The following is a 6806-nucleotide window of genomic DNA, read 5'->3' as shown; positions in this document are numbered from 1 at the left end:
CAGAACCAGAGCTGGGGGCGGAGGTGAGGTGATAAAAGAACAGGAGAATAAAAGCAGAGCACTGGGACGTGAGCAGGCGGAAAGAAGGAAAATAGAAAAGATTTCGGGTCAGGAGAAGCAGAAAAAACTGGAGCTGGGTCCGTGAGCAGAGACTCTTCGAGAAGGGAAATAAAATCTCCAGCTATCCTGGAGTGAGAGAATCAAGGGAAAACACTGAAAGGAAATATAACTGGTGAAACAGGGACTTGATCCCAAAGCTGGGTTCGATGAAACCAGATCCTGAAAACAGTCAATGAGAAGCCCACTCACATAGGGCCTAACGTATATGAACAGAGAGAATGTCTGAACAGGTTTTGAAGGAATACAGTCCAAAGATCGCTAATGGATAAGTGAGGGCCCACTTGTGGATACACTCGGTGAAAAGAGGTAAGGAGCACTTCAAGCCAAAGTCTACCTCCATCCCTCTGGCTGCCCCCTCCGCACTCCCTGTTTCTCTCAGGTTACTCACAGACTTGGAGTTTCTCTCTCTTGGGCTCTACCTTGCCTGCCTCTGTCCCTCCACTGTCACTTTCCCTCCCTGTTTGTCACTTTCTCAGAGGGAGGGGCTACCTCCTCTCCAAAGGAAAAGGACATGCAAGTGTGCAGGGCCATTCGTCATCTCCTGCGATGCAGGACTGGGACTCTTGGTACCGTGCAGGACATAGGGGGTGGATCTGCAGCAGTGGGGGTCCAAAACTGCAGGGGGGGCAATAGATGGCATATCCCTATTTCAGTACCAGAGCACCTTCCCACAGAGCACAGCAACAGAAAGGGCTGCTTTTCTGTGTTTACACAAGTGTTGGTGGGTCACCAGGGACACTTCACCAACACCAGTGTGGGCTGGCCAGCGAAGGTGCGTGGTGCACACACCTTTAAGAACACAAGGCTGTTCACAAAGCTACAAGCAGGGACTCCCTTGCTCCTGAAGCCGCACATTGGCCACCTCGACAGCACCAAGGAAAGATTTAACTCCTGGCTCAGCAGGTGCAGAAGGACAAGTGAATGCGACTAAAGGGACGCTGGTATTGTTTACTCAAACGATTGGACTTCAGTGAAAAAAATCCCAATGGTTATAGCTGCCTGATCTGTCCTGCATCAAACCTGCGAGGCAAAGGGGGGAAAGTTGCCGCCGGGCTGGAGAGAACAGCCAGGCACAAGGGTTATTTAAAGAGCTCTGAGATGAGCTGTGTGGTTCAGGGAGGCTTTGGAAGAGCACTTCATCCATGAGAGTAGTTAAGAATTCGATAACATTCATCACATATAATTCTGACAGGTTTCCGTACCCCTTTTGGTTTATGTCCCGCCCCCCGGTCTCACAGTTGGACATGTATGCTTTGGCACAGGGATGGTCCGGGTGCCAGGCTCCGGCAGGCAGCTGGGCCTGAGACCCCACCTGGCTGGAGTCACGGCATCAGAGGCCGGGATGGTCTGGGTGCCAAGCTCCGGCAGCAGCAGGGCCAGGCTCTGTGGAGCATGAGGAGGCAGCGTCAGCAGAACTCAGGGGCTGTTCTGGATAGTGGATGTGCCACGTCCCCTCCCAGCTCTGTCATTGCTTGGTTCTGAGCTGCCACCTCTGCACTTCATCATGCTGCGTTTCCCTCCCCACCCCGCGTCCCTGTGTCTCCATGGCTGGTCCGTGACTCTGGAGCGGGGATGCCCCAGCATGGAGATAGGACGTCATTGCTTTCTGTCTGCTCCCTCATTTGCCTGCTAGGGGAGTGTTTCATCCCTGGGGCTGTAGGGACAGTTACCCCCATCTGATGCAGAATGCCAGCGAGTCTCACGGGGCCACTTCCCCGCTGCTCCTTCTCTCTCTGAGGGGAGCCACCAAGGCAGAGGTGCGAAGCGTTACGCTGTGCATGGGCCTTGACTGCCTTGCTGCAGAGTGCGTCCAGGGTGCTGGGTGCAATCAGGGGCTTGTATTCCCTGCCCAGGGCGTTCACCCTTTGCCACGGGACTGAGCTCCAGAATCCAAAGGTTCAGGGAAGAGCCCCAAGAATGATCACAGGATTAGAAAACATGCCTTACAGCAGTGGTCCCCAAACCAGGGGGCACATGGCAAGGCCCAGGCCAGCCCCCAGGGGGCAAGGAGGGAGCACCCCCAGCCCCACTGTGCCCCATGCCCTGCTCTGTCCTCATTCCCTCTCTGCCCCTAGGCCAGCTCCACCTCCAGTCCCAGCTCCTCCGCCATCCTGCCCCCAGCTCCCCGTCAGCCCAAGCTCCACTGCTGAGCAAACTGAAGAAATGGGGTGGGGTGGGGTGGAGGGACAGATTCCATTACTGGTAAGGGAAGGCGTGATGGGAAAAGTTTGGGCACTACTGCCTTAGAGTGATAGACTTGAGGAGCTCAATTTAGCTTAACGAAGAGAAGGTTCGGGGTGACTTGATTACAGTGTAAAGTACCAATATGGGGAACAAATATTTAATACCAGGCCCTGCAATCTAGCAGAGAAAGGTGTAACACCATCCAATGGCTGGAATTTGAGGCTAGACAAATTCAGACTGGAAATGAGATGTAACTTGTTAACTGAGAGAGTAGCTACCCATGGGAACAATTCACCAAGGGTCAGGGTGGGTTTTCCATCACTGGCACTTGTTAACTCCAGGCTGGATGTTTCTCTAACTGCTCTGCTCTAGGAATGATGTGGGGCAGGGCTCTGGCCCGTGGTACACAGGGGGTCAGAGGAGATGATCACAAGAATCTCTTAAGGCTCTCAGCTTTCATTTAAAAAAGGGGGATGTTTCTTGCCCGCCTGGCTGTGAAAAGAGCCTTGGAAATGTGACTTGTGCCAGCTGGAGTGCCTGAACCAGCAACTCCCAGAGAGGCCAGTGGCTCCATTCCCCTGGGGCCTGCTTTTAAGGGGTTAATATTATTAATTTGGCTAGTATCGGTGATAAGCTCGCCAATTCGTCTGATAGAAGATAATAAGGTTCTTGTCCCAGAATCAGGCTACGCAGTTTGCAAAGGACCCTTGGGGATATGACAAGAACTCTCACACTGAGACAAATGTAGCCTTAACAACAAGGAGTCTGGTGGCACCTTAAAGACTAACAGATTTATTTGGGCATAAGCTTTCGTGGGTAAAAACCTCACTTCTTCGGATGCATAGAGTGAAAGTTACAGATGCAGGCATTATATACTGACACATGGAGAGCAGGGAGTTACTTCGCAAGTGGAGAACCAGTGTTGACAGGGCCAATTCAATCAGGGTGGATGTAGTCCACTCCCAATAATAGATGAGGAGGTGTCAATTCCAGGAGAGGAAAAGCTGCTTCTGTAATGAGCCAGCCACTCCCAGTCCCTATTCAAGCCCAGATTAATGGTGTTGAATTTACAAATGAATTGTAGTTCTGCTGTTTCTCTTTGAAGTCTGTTTCTGAAGTTTTTTTGTTCAATGATAGTGACTTTTAAATCTGTAATAGAATGACCAGGGAGATTGAAGTGTTCACTTACTGGCTTTTGTATGTTACCATTCCTGATGTCCAATTTGTGTCCATTTATTCTTTTGCGGAGGGACTGTCCGGTTTGGCCAATGTACGTGGCAGAGGGGCATTGCTGGCATATATAACATTAGTGGATGTGCAGGTGAATGAGCCCTTGATGGTGTGGCTGATGTGGTTGGTCCTCTGATGGTGTCGCCAGAGTAGATATGGGGACAGAGTAGGCAACGAGGTTTGCTACAGGGATTGGTTCCTGGGTTGGTGTTTCTGTGGTGTGGTGTGTAGTTGCTGGTGAGTATTTCCTTCAGGTTGGGGGGTTGTCTGTAAGTAAAGACTGGCCTGCCTCCCAAGGTCTGTGAGAGTGAGGGATCATTTTCCAGGATAGGTTGTAGATCGTGGATAATGCGCTGGAGAGGTTTTAGCTGGGGGCTGTATGTGATGGCCAGTGGTGTTCTGTTATTGTTGGGCCTGTCCTGTAGTAGGTGATTTCTGGGTACCCGTCTTGCTCTGTCAATCTGTTTCCTCACTTCCCCAGGTGAGTATTGTAGTTTTATGAATGCTTGATAAAGATCTTGTAGGTGTTTGTCTCTGTCTGAGGGGTTGGAGCAAATTCGGTTTTGGAATAACAATCAAACAGTAATCCAATGGTAAACGAATCAGTTACAAATGCAGTAATGTTGCTCTACAGATACATGTGATATTGTGCACTATAAAGCTTTGGTTAATAGATTCACACCCTTCCTTGATAACCTGGTGGTGAGAGACCAAGGACCAGCCTCGCCTCTGGCATGCCAAGAGAGCTCCGGTCCAGGTTCCTCAGTTCTCGAGTGGGAGAAGCAGGAGAGCGAAGAGTTATCGAGAGTCTGACCGAACTGACTGAAAACTTACAATTCAGACTAACAGACAAACAAAGGAGCCTGAAACTCAGAAGCTTTGGCACTCAGCAGCTTAGCAAAACTGGAACTTAGAAGCTCCCTTCCCTCTTACAGAGCTTGAACATCAGGCCCTCCTTCTAGATCCAAACTTGGTTCCTCACCCACAAACTGCTGGGGGGCACTTACTCCATAGGCTGGTCTGTTTGTACATATTGACGACACACACACACATTAATGACTTTAGCTTGTTCTCACATCAGTTATTTCTGTCCTAAGGGGTTATTTTGGCTCTTTCCTTGTGGGGTACCTGGTAAGTTTAAAAGGGTATGAACTTCGGAAGCCCCCTGTGCCAACCTGCTTCAGCACATCCTTTACCTATGTTAACGGGCACACCATACACAGACCTTCTGCTTTAACTCATCACTATCGATCTGGGTGAAAGATCCCAGACACGTCTGCTAACCCTAACCCTCAGCTCAACATACAGGATGTGGCCTGTAGGGCCCTTGCGTTACAGCCAAACTACTTTAATAACAACCACCTATAAATCTGTTATAATAAAACAAATAATCAAAACCATAAGAAAAGATCTATACAGGCAAGCAAGCAGGCTACACCCCTCCCTGGGGAGCAGACTCAGAATCCAAAAATGGACTATCAGGTGGATAGAAAGCTGGCTAGATCGTCGGGCTTAACGGGTAGTGATCAATGGCTCCATGTCTAGTTGGCAGCCGGTATCAAGCGGAGTTCCCCAGGGGTCAGTCCTGGGGCCGGTTTTGTTCAATATCTTCATTAATGATCTGGACAAAGGCGTGGACTGCACTCTCAGCAAGTTTGCAGATGACACTAAACTGGGAGGAGTGGTAGATACGCTGGAGGGTCGGGATAGGATACAGAGGGACCTAGACAAATTAGAGGATTGGGCCAAAAGAAACCTGATGAGGTTCAACAAGGATAAGTGCAGAGTCCTGCACTTAGGATGGAAGAATCCTATGCACTGCTACAGACTAGGGACCGAATGGCTAGGCAGCAGTTCTGCAGAAAAGGACCTAGGGGTTACAGTGAACGAGAAGCTGGATATGAGTCAACAGTGTGCTCTTGTTGCCAAGAAGGCTAACGGCATTTTGGGCTGTATAAGTAGGAGCATTGCCAGCAGATTGAGGAACGTGATCATTCCCCTCTATTCGGCATTGGTGAGGCCTCATCTGGAGTAGTGTGTCCAGTTTTGGGCCCCACACTACAAGAAGGATGTGGAAAAATTGGAAAGAGTCCAGCGGAGGACAAAAAAAATGATTAGGGGGCTGGAGCACATGAGTTATGAGGAGAGGCTGAGGGAACTGGGATTGTTTAGTCTGCAGAAGAGAAGAATGAGGGGGGATTTGATAGCTGCTTTAACTACCTGAAGGGGGGTTCCAAAGAGGATGGAGCTCGGCTGTTCTCAGTGGTGGCAGATGACAGAACAAGGAGCAATGGTCTCAAGTTGCAGTGGGGAAGGTCTAGGTTGGATATTAGGAAACACTGTTTCACTAGGAGGTTGGTGAAGCACTGGAATGCGTTACCTAGGGAGGTGGTGGAATCTCCTTCCTTGGAGGTTTTTAAGGTCAGGCTTGACAAAGCCCTGGCTGGGATGATTTAGTTGGGGATTGGCCCTGCTTTGAGCAGGGGGTTGGACTAGATACCTCCTGAGGTCCCTTCCAGCCCTGAGATTCTATGATTCTACAGGGGGGAGCGTGTTAAATAAGAGACTTTACCGTCATGGCTGTGCTGCGTGTGCTGTTCAAGCCCTGCTGAATCACACGGCCGTAGGACGGGAAGGGACCTCGAGAGGTTACCCAGTCCAGTCCCCTGCACTGAGGCAGCACTGCGCACTATCAAGGCCAGTCGTTCTCAACCACGGGCCCACAAACCCTGTCAGGGGGTCCACGGGCCCCCGTGGCTAAAGCCCAGAGCCTGAGCCCAGCGCCTCCTGCGGGACGGGAGCCGGGAGCAGCAGGGCTGAATTCCGGAGCCCCGGCGCTGCCCGCGGGCAGGAGCCCTGAGCCCCTGGGCAGAGCTGAGGGGACCTGGGGGTGTCCCCCCCCCCAAACTACAGTGCAAGAGCGGGACCGTCCTGGAGCAGCTCCCGCCCCTTCTCTCCCCTCCCGCCCCCTGGCCAGAGCCGGGCAGGGCAGGGCGGGACAGCAGCTGCTCTGGCCGGTGCCACGGAGCCGGGACCCTGCTGCTGCAGGGGGCTGAAGCTGCCCCAGGGCCCGCTCGGCCGAAGATCCCGGCATGCAGCGCGCTAGGTTCCCCCCCCCCCCCCCCCCCCACCGCCAGCGCGGCGGCCGCGCTCCCCCCCGGCATGCAGCGCGGCGGGCGCGGCCGGAGCCGGCTTGGGCGAGGCCCCGCCCCCGCAAGCTCCGGCCACGCCCCCAACATGGCCCGGGCCAGGGGCGCGCAGGTGAGGGCTGC

The sequence above is a fragment of the Terrapene carolina genome, unplaced genomic scaffold (genome assembly GCF_002925995.2).
Source record: "Terrapene carolina triunguis isolate 2854851 unplaced genomic scaffold, T_m_triunguis-2.0 Scaffold21112, whole genome shotgun sequence".
Taxonomy (NCBI): Eukaryota; Metazoa; Chordata; order Testudines; family Emydidae; genus Terrapene; species Terrapene triunguis.
This window is presented reverse-complemented; position numbering follows the sequence as displayed.